The sequence below is a fragment of the Crassostrea angulata genome, chromosome 2 (assembly GCF_025612915.1).
Source record: "Crassostrea angulata isolate pt1a10 chromosome 2, ASM2561291v2, whole genome shotgun sequence".
Lineage (NCBI taxonomy): Eukaryota > Metazoa > Mollusca > Bivalvia > Ostreida > Ostreidae > Magallana > Magallana angulata.
Window position 1 is genome coordinate 739,473 of NC_069112.1, and position 9,860 is coordinate 749,332.

General features: G+C 34.1%; 1 non-coding gene across 1 annotated transcript; it reads right to left on the reverse strand.

Moving 5' to 3' along the window:
• Nucleotides 1-8,326: 8,326 nt before the first annotated feature.
• Trnay-aua (transfer RNA tyrosine (anticodon AUA)) lies at nt 8,327-8,401 on the reverse strand. Its single transcript has one exon. It is a non-coding gene; the product is annotated as a tRNA-Tyr (tRNA).
• Nucleotides 8,402-9,860: the final 1,459 nt, after the last annotated feature.

Consider the following 9,860-nt stretch of genomic DNA (forward strand, 5'->3'; position numbering starts at 1 on the left):
TTTTGAAGTCTTTAAGCCTATTTATGGTTTTCGTTGCTCTGATTAAGTCTGCCATGTTTCCACTTCTTAGCTTAGTGCTCATGTCTATCATTTCAAATGCAAGGTCTGGTCTTGACCCCTGCACTGCCCAATTGATCTGCCCTATGATCTGTCTGTATGCAGTCTGTTCTTCAGTGCTTAGCTGACTTTCCTTCTGATATGCTCTCAGGGGATCAATCTCTATACTTTGTAACTTCTCCATGTAACTAGTGTGATCCAGTTCTATCCCTTCCTGAGTTTGCTTAACGTAGAAACCAATATATGGAAATTGGCATTCAGCAATTTTTCCTGCTGAAAACCTCTCTCGAAACCTGCAAATCTGCCCCTCAAAGATTTCGTCCCCAGCATGGAGAAAATCATCAACATGAGAGCAGATGATTCCATGAAGCCTTCCATCCTTTCTATAGCAGAAGAGAGCCGGGTCTACGCTACACTGTTCAAAGCCGAGTTTATCAAGTTCTTCTTTAACACTTAAGTAAAACTGTCTGGCACCATCTTTCAGTCCATAAAGACAGTGTTTTAACTTCCATATCACTCCTACAGGAGTGATACTTTCCTTTGGAGGTTGAAGATAAACATCTCTATCAAGTTTTTTTCCTTGTAAAAAAGCTGACTTAATGTCTGTGGTTTTGACATCCCAGAATTTACTTGCTGTTATTGTCAAAAATATCTTAAGATCCCCTTTTCCAACTGTCGGACTGTCTCTTGGAATATCAAATTCCTCCTCAAATCCACGTGCTACAAGTCTTGCTCTTACTTGTTCTTCTTTTGAAGTGATAACCCATCTTGTAGATAGTCTATTTTGTCCTTCATCCAGAACTTCAGTGTATGTGTCAAAGTTTTTGAGCTTCTCTAGTTCATTTTGTTTAGCTAGGGATATATTGTCACAGCTTGTATTTTCACATGTTGTAGAATTAACACATTCATCGCTGATTCTTTCCCAAGGGAGCCTACTTAGGTCTATGCTCTTTTGTTCTTCACTCTCAACATCTTTTACATTATACCAATTTCTGTTATTACCAGAAGCTTTGCCTGCTCTGCCAAGAATTGTTGCCTTTATCCAATTTTCATCCTCCGATCCCATCTTATACTGAATGTTGTCATTTGTTTTTAGTGCAAAATTGCGTTGAGGAGGTAAAGGTAACTTCTGTTCCTCTTTGTTCTCTGACAGGTATTCAGAAACTGTACACTTTTTAAGTTGCTTTTCACTTGCTTTTCCTTGGTGTGGTGTTCTTTCTTTATTTGTGCCTGTAGTTTCAGTGTCTGATATCTTCTCTTCTACTTGAGTACAGCCTGCGGTTGCTTTTTGTAATCTGTTAGGGGACACTCGAACAAAAACTCCCCCATGGCGAACAAAAACAACTTTTCCATCCTGAAACACAACTCTACCAGGTCCAAGCCATCTGTCTCTACCCTCACGCTTGTAGTACACCAAATCTCCATTTTCATAACATTGTTCAGCTGCCCTCACTTTGTTCAGTAATGCCCGTCTGATTCTCTCATCAGCTTCTGCCTCTATGTATGCTCGTCTGGTGCTGTGCAGTAAATTCAGATGTTTAGCAGAAGTCTCACTCACTGTACGGCCTTCTAAAGCTGGTAACTTGTCTGTCATAATGTTGGGTAGATTGGGGTTCCATCCAAACACAAGCTGGTGGCTACTAAAGCCGTTCCACATCTGTAATACATTCCTTGCCATGTTAGCCCAGCACAACAAGCTCTGCTCATTTACATCTTTGTAGTCCTGTTCCAATTTTGTTAGCATCATATCCGTTACGGAGTGCACTCGTTCACACAAGCCGTTCTGAAATGGGCTTTCACCTGCGGATGTGCACACTTTGACGTTCAAAATTGATGCCACTTCTCGCATTTCGTCAGAGTTAAATTCTCCTCCATTATCTGTCATAATTGCACCCATAACACCAAATATCCCTATCCAGTGAGACATGATTTTATCAATGACATCAGTTGTCTTTTCCTCTGGATAAAAATGGAAATTGTGTATCTGGACCAGATGTCAATCAAATGTAAGATCCACTTTCCTCTCCAGTACTTCAGATCCATGGCCACCTTCTCATTAAAGTAAGTCGCCATTGGAAATGACACAACAGGCCGTGAAGGGGTTCTTGCATAGGTCTTGCACACATCACATCTCTCTTCTATTTTTTCAAGATCCTCGTCAAAGTTGTCTCGCCAAGCACCTGCATCCTGTAAGAGGGATACTAGTCGTTTCTTTGGTGGGTGCGCAAACTGTCGGTGCAGTTTTAACAGAGTTGAGTATCTCTTTTTTGGTTCTACATCATCAATCCTGACTGAGCAAACTTCCTCAACAGGTATCATTTCTGCTTTATCTATGGGAATACAATAATGTCCAGAAGAGGTCACATTAAGGTTCATTGTTTTCCCTAAAATCTCCGCTGTGTCATCCTCCAAGTTCAACTTCACACCAGCAGTTTTCATAGCCGTTCTTGACAACAGCAACGGAATGTCTGAATCAACAACATCAGTTATTATGGTCACATCTTTCCCTGCTATACGAGCTGGAATTGCAAATTCTCCTTCAGATTTCAGACGAGTCCCCCCTCCAAACTTAAACATTTTTCTGCCTTCAGTTTTCTTAACTCTATTTTTGTCCAAATCATTGAGTGAATCGATGTATGTGTTGATCCATGCACTACCACACACAGTACTACTGCAGGCACTGTCTAGGACTGCACAATTTTTAGCTTCCATCCCCAGGTGTCTTATTTCCTTTGGTTGGTAACCTGTAAACAGTACAAATTCTTCTTCTTCAGTTGAACATGCATTTACTTTAGCTTCCTCATACAGAGTTTCTTTATTTTCAAAATTCATTCCTGTCAAAACAATCATTCTTTCTTCTTTGCTAATTTGTGATCTTTTGAGTAATTTGAATGCTAAAATCTCTGGAGGTAATTTCATATTTTTCTTCTCAATTTTTCTGTATTTAGCATCAAAAATGGAAATGTATTCATTGACAGATTGTCCATCAGACCTTTTAAAATCTTCAAAGTCTTCAAATTTCTCTAAGCTATCTGCTAAATCATCTTTGGCCAAATGTTTGTCCAAAAATTCTATCAATGTTTTCAAACCTGTCTCTTTTTTGAGATCCTCCAAATTCAGCTGATCAAACACTTTTTCTCTTATCTGGGACTCATCATTTTCAGGAAGAGACAATGCTATTGCAACACCTTGTTTCTTTTTATCTAACTCAGTGACCTCTTTCTATGCTAAAAGTTCCTGCTTGAAGAGTTCATAAGTTTTGATTTTAGGATTGTACAAAGGGGGGTTGATTTTTGTTGACATTTTCTCAGTCCACTAACACCACTGTTTTTCACATTTATCAAACTCTGAATAACAAGTAATTAATTGTCACACCTCGCTTACACTGTTTTTAACACTAGGAATCACCAATTTTCTTTCAACCACGCTCTGCTACCATTGTTAGACCATGTGCTTTATTCAACTCGTTCACTAAAAGTAACTTTACAGGATGAAGAGCTCCCTTAGGGGGAGATAAGTAAAACATAAACAAGAGTTACTTCTCTTGTCATTGCATATTAAGTAAACTAACACAATAGTCCAACCAATAAGTATCAATCATAAAGAATTCAATAGTCCAACCAATAAGTATCAATCATAAAGAATTCAATGGTCCAACCAATAAGTATCAATCATAGAGAATTCAATAGTCCAACCAATAAGTATCAATCATAAAGAATTCAATAGTCCAACCAATATCAATCATAGAGAATTCAATAGTCCAACCAATAAGTATCAATTATAGAGAATTCAATAGTCCAACCAATGCGTATCAATCATAGAGAATTCAATAGTCCAACCAATAAGTATCAATCATAGAGAATTCAATAGTCCAAACAATAAGTATCAATCATAGAGAATTCAATAGTCCAACCAATAAGTATCAAGCATAAAGAATTCAATAGTCCAACCAATAAGTATCAATCATAAACAATTCAATAGTCCAACCAATAAGTAACAATCATAGAGAATTCAATGGTCCAACCAATAAGTATCAATCATCAAGAATTCAATAGTCCAACCAATATCAATCATAAAGAATTCAATAGTCCAACCAATATCAATCATAGAGAATTCAATAGTCCAACCAATAAGTATCAATCATAAAGAATTCAATAGTCCAACCAATAAGTATCAATCATAAAGAATTCAATAGTCCAACCAATATCAATCATAAAGAATTCAATAGTCAAACCAATAAGTATCAATCATAAAGAATTCAATAGTCCAACCAATAAGTATCAATCATAAAGAATTCAATAGTCCAACCAATATCAATCATAAAGAATTCAATAGTCCAACCAATATCAATCATAGAGAATTCAATATGTTAGACCATGTGCTTTATTCAACTCGTTCACTAAAAGTAACTTTACAGGATGAAGAGCTCCCTTAGGGGGAGATAAGTAAAACATAAACAAGAGTTACTTCTCTTGTCATTGCATATTAAGTAAACTAACACAATAGTCCAACCAATAAGTATCAATCATAAAGAATTCAATAGTCCAACCAATAAGTAACAATCATAGAGAATTCAATAGTCCAACCAATAAGTATCAATCATCAAGAATTCAAAAGTCCAACCAATATCAATCATAGAGAATTCAATAGTCCAACCAATAAGTATCAATCATAAAGAATTCAATAGTCCAACCAATAAGTATCAATCATAAAGAATTCAATAGTCCAACCAATAAGTATCAATCATAAAGAATTCAATAGTCCAACCAATAAGTATCAATCATAAAGAATTCAATAGTCCAACCAATAAGTATCAATCATAAAGAATTCAATAGAACAACCAATAAGTATCTATCATAAAGAATTCAATAGTCCAACCAATAAGTATCAATCATAAAGAATTCAATAGAACAACCAATAAGTATCAATCATAAAGAATTCAATAGAACAACCAATAAGTATCAATCATAGAGAATTCAATAGAACAACCAATAAGTATCAATCATAAAGAATTCAATAGTCCAACCAATAAGTATCAATCATAAAGAATTCAATAGTCCAACCAATAAGTATCAATCATAAAGAATTCAATAGTCCAACCAATATCAATCATAAAGAATTCAATAGTCAAACCAATAAGTATCAATCATAAAGAATTCAATAGTCCAACCAATAAGTATCAATCATAAAGAATTCAATAGTCCAACCAATATCAATCATAAAGAATTCAATAGTCCAACCAATATCAATCATAAAGAATTCAATAGTCCAACCAATAAGTATCAATCATAAAGAATTCAATAGTCTAACCAATATCAATCATAAAGAATTCAATAGTCCAACCAATATCAATCATAAAGAATTCAATAGTCCAACCAATAAGTATCAATCATAAAGAATTCAATAGTCTAACCAATATCAATCATAAAGAATTCAATAGTCCAACCAATATCAATCATAAAGAATTCAATAGTCCAACCAATAAGTATCAATCATAAAGAATTCAATAGTCCAACCAATAAGTATCAATCATAAAGAATTCAATAGTCAAACCAATAAGTATCAATCATAAAGAATTCAATAGTCCAGCCAATAAGTATCAATCATAGAGAATTCAATAGTCCAACCAATAAGTATCAATCATAAAGAATTCAATAGTCCAACCAATAAGTATCAATCATAAAGAATTCAATAGTCCAACCAATAAGTATCAATCATAAAGAATTCAATAGTCCAACCAATAAGTATCAATCATAAAGAATTCAATAGTCTAACCAATATCAATCATAAAGAATTCAATAGTCCAACCAATAAGTATCAATCATAAAGAATTCAATAGTCTAACCAATATCAATCATAAAGAATTCAATAGTCCAACCAATATCAATCATAAAGAATTCAATAGTCCAACCAATAAGTATCAATCATAAAGAATTCAATAGTCTAACCAATATCAATCATAAAGAATTCAATAGTCCAACCAATATCAATCATAAAGAATTCAATAGTCCAACCAATAAGTATCAATCATAAAGAATTCAATAGTCCAACCAATAAGTATCAATCATAAAGAATTCAATAGTCAAACCAATAAGTATCAATCATAAAGAATTCAATAGTCCAGCCAATAAGTATCAATCATAGAGAATTCAATAGTCCAACCAATAAGTATCAATCATAAAGAATTCAATAGTCCAACCAATAAGTATCAATCATAAAGAATTCAATAGTCCAACCAATAAGTATCAATCATAAAGAATTCAATAGTCCAACCAATAAGTATCAATCATAAAGAATTCAATAGTCTAACCAATATCAATCATAAAGAATTCAATAGTCCAACCAATATCAATCATAAAGAATTCAATAGTCCAACCAATAAGTATCAATCATAAAGAATTCAATAGTCTAACCAATATCAATCATAAAGAATTCAATAGTCCAACCAATATCAATCATAAAGAATTCAATAGTCCAACCAATAAGTATCAATCATAAAGAATTCAATAGTCCAACCAATAAGTATCAATCATAAAGAATTCAATAGTCCAACCAATAAGTATCAATCATAAAGAATTCAATAGTCCAACCAATATCAATCATAAAGAATTCAATAGTCCAACCAATATCAATCATAGAGAATTCAATATGTTAGACCATGTGCTTTATTCAACTCGTTCACTAAAAGTAACTTTACAGGATGAAGAGCTCCCTTAGGGGGAGATAAGTAAAACATAAACAAGAGTTACTTCTCTTGTCATTGCATATTAAGTAAACTAACACAATAGTCCAACCAATAAGTATCAATCATAAAGAATTCAATAGTCCAACCAATAAGTATCAATCATAAAGAATTCAATAGTCCAACCAATATCAATCATAGAGAATTCAATAGTCCAACCAATAAGTATCAATTATAGAGAATTCAATAGTCCAACCAATACGTATCAATCATAGAGAATTCAATAGTCCAACCAATAAGTATCAATCATAGAGAATTCAATAGTCCAACCAATAAGTATCAATCATAGAGAATTCAATAGTCCAACCAATAAGTATCAATCATAAAGAATTCAATAGTCCAACCAATAAGTATCAATCATAAAGAATTCAATAGTCCAACCAATAAGTAACAATCATAGAGAATTCAATAGTCCAACCAATAAGTATCAATCATAAACAATTCAATAGTCCAACCAATTAGTATTAATCATAAAGAATTCAATAGTCCAACCAATAAGTATCAATCATAGAGAATTCAATTGTCCAACCAATAAGTATCAATCATAAAGAATTCAATAGTCCAACCAATTAGTATCAATCATAAAGAATTCAATAGTCCAACCAATATCAATCATAAAGAATTCAATAGTCCAACCAATATCAATCATAGAGAATTCAATAGTCCAACCAATAAGTATCAATCATAAAGAATTCAATAGTCCAACCAATAAGTATCAATCATAAAGAATTCAATAGTCCAACCAATATCAATCATAAAGAATTCAATAGTCCAACCAATAAGTATCAATCATAAAGAATTCAATAGTCCAACCAATAAGTATCAATCATAGAGAATTCAATAGTCCAACCAATAAGTATCAATCATAGAGAATTCAATAGTCCAACCAATAAGTATCAATCATAAAGAATTCAATAGTCCAACCAATAAGTATCAATCATAAAGAATTCAATAGTCCAACCAATAAGTATCAATCATAGAGAATTCAATAGTCCAACCAATAAGTATCATTCATAGAGAATTCAATAGTCCAACCAATAAGTATCAATCATAGAGAATTCAATGGTCCAACCAATAAGTATCAATCATAAAGAATTCAATAGTCCAACCAATAAGTATCAATCATAAAGAGTTCAAATGAAAAAAATTATATTATCTACTTTATATTACAATATTTATAGTTTGATTGCAGCACTAATTTTCAACTCTGATATTCAATCTTTAAAACAAATTTCATAGAAATTAAATTCAAACTAACAGCAAACTAAGGTTTTTCAAATAAAATTGTGTTACCAGTTAGCATAGCACTCTACCGGTCGCTAAAGGGTTAACCCGCTAGCCAGAGCTAGTAGGAATGCCATATACTTGACTCTACCACATTGTCCCCCTCCAAGGAAAGAGGCGTCCCGACTCTCCTGGAGTGCCAATGCCTGTGGGCCAAAGTTCTGGAAACAATCTCTCTCACCCGCCAGAGAATACCCAGGTCCCAACATGGGCGCCAAATGTAACGGGATGGGAGAAATAATGACGGACCAGACCGGGATTCGAACCTGGGCCCCCTGAATCTATAGTCAGGTGCTCTACCAACTGAGCTATCTGGCGCCGGTATTCGAACCAGTCTGACCGTCACATAATGCCCCAACGTTGGCGCCAAATGTAACAGAGACACTTATTGCCTCTGCTGGGGTTTGAACCCAGGTCCTCTGGCACGCCAGTCCAGCACTCTATCGATCGAGCTAAAGGGTTAACCCACTAGCCAGAGCTAGTAGGAATGCCATATACCTGACTCTACCACAAGTCGTAGTACATAAAATTTGTAAAAATTGTGTTATTTTAACGATATATTAAAGAGTAGTCAACTAACTGACTTGAAAATTCACAGGGTTTGTCCTTTTACCATGCCAAATAAGTGTACGAAGTTTGATAAGTATCCCTGCAAGAGTTTTCTTTTCAACTTGTTTCCAATCTGAACACACGCACAGCAGCGATGCTATATCCCCTTCGCACAAAAGTTACGCGAGGGGATAATAACAAACATTCAAACACACATTAAGCTATTAACTCTATTAACTCACCGTAACGTTTTTCTGTCACGCTACTTTCGCTCTGGGTGATTGATAACTTTAACTCAAAAATTTCGATTGATAAATCGTATACAAAGTTGATTATGACATTGATTTAATGAAATAATAATTTGTAATAGTATTAATGGTTTGGAAAGGCACATGCATTTTTTATTTGTTATTTTACAGAAGTGTGCAATCTATGATAAACCTTTTTAGTTTTGAACGAATTTTGTCATAATGTATGCCCCCCTCCTTTACAATGGTTACCTGTACATATAACAGATTGTATGTATAATTCTATGTTACCTGTACATATAGCAGGTTGTATGTATAATTCTATGTTACCTGTACGTAAAGCAGATTGTATGTATAATTCTAGGTTACCTGTAGATATAGCAGGTTGTATATATAATTCTAGGTTACCTGTACGTAAAGCAGGTTGTATATATAATTCTAACTTACCTGTACCTGTGGAAGCTGGGAGAGGGCTACTACTCCATAGGATCTCCGTAATGGTGCAAGTGCGGGAGTGATTCACTCCCGCAACGATTTCGTCTCAAATCGTTAATAAATGACAATAACATTTGCATTTCTTACCTGAACTCGAACGTTGTAGATGTCTATGGCATAAATTAATCCAAAAATATCAATTATAGTCCATATATCGGTTATTTTTCGTGTATCATGTATGTCAACAACGAAAGTTGAATTTGTCCGCCATGTTTACTGACCTTGACCGGTTTTATTTTGGGACAGCCAATGAGAAGTCAGGAGCGGATCTTGAACTGAATATAGGTTTAAACATAATTAACGCGGTAAATATGAATTTTCCATTATATACAATTTCCTTAAATGATGTTTTAGTGATATAACGAGGTAAGATCGATTATTTTCACTGACATTCACATTATCAAGCCCATCAAAACTCCAAGTGTACACAGGCAAAAGTGGCTCGCATGAATCTCATATGAAATTCGCATGAAGTTCATGTGAAT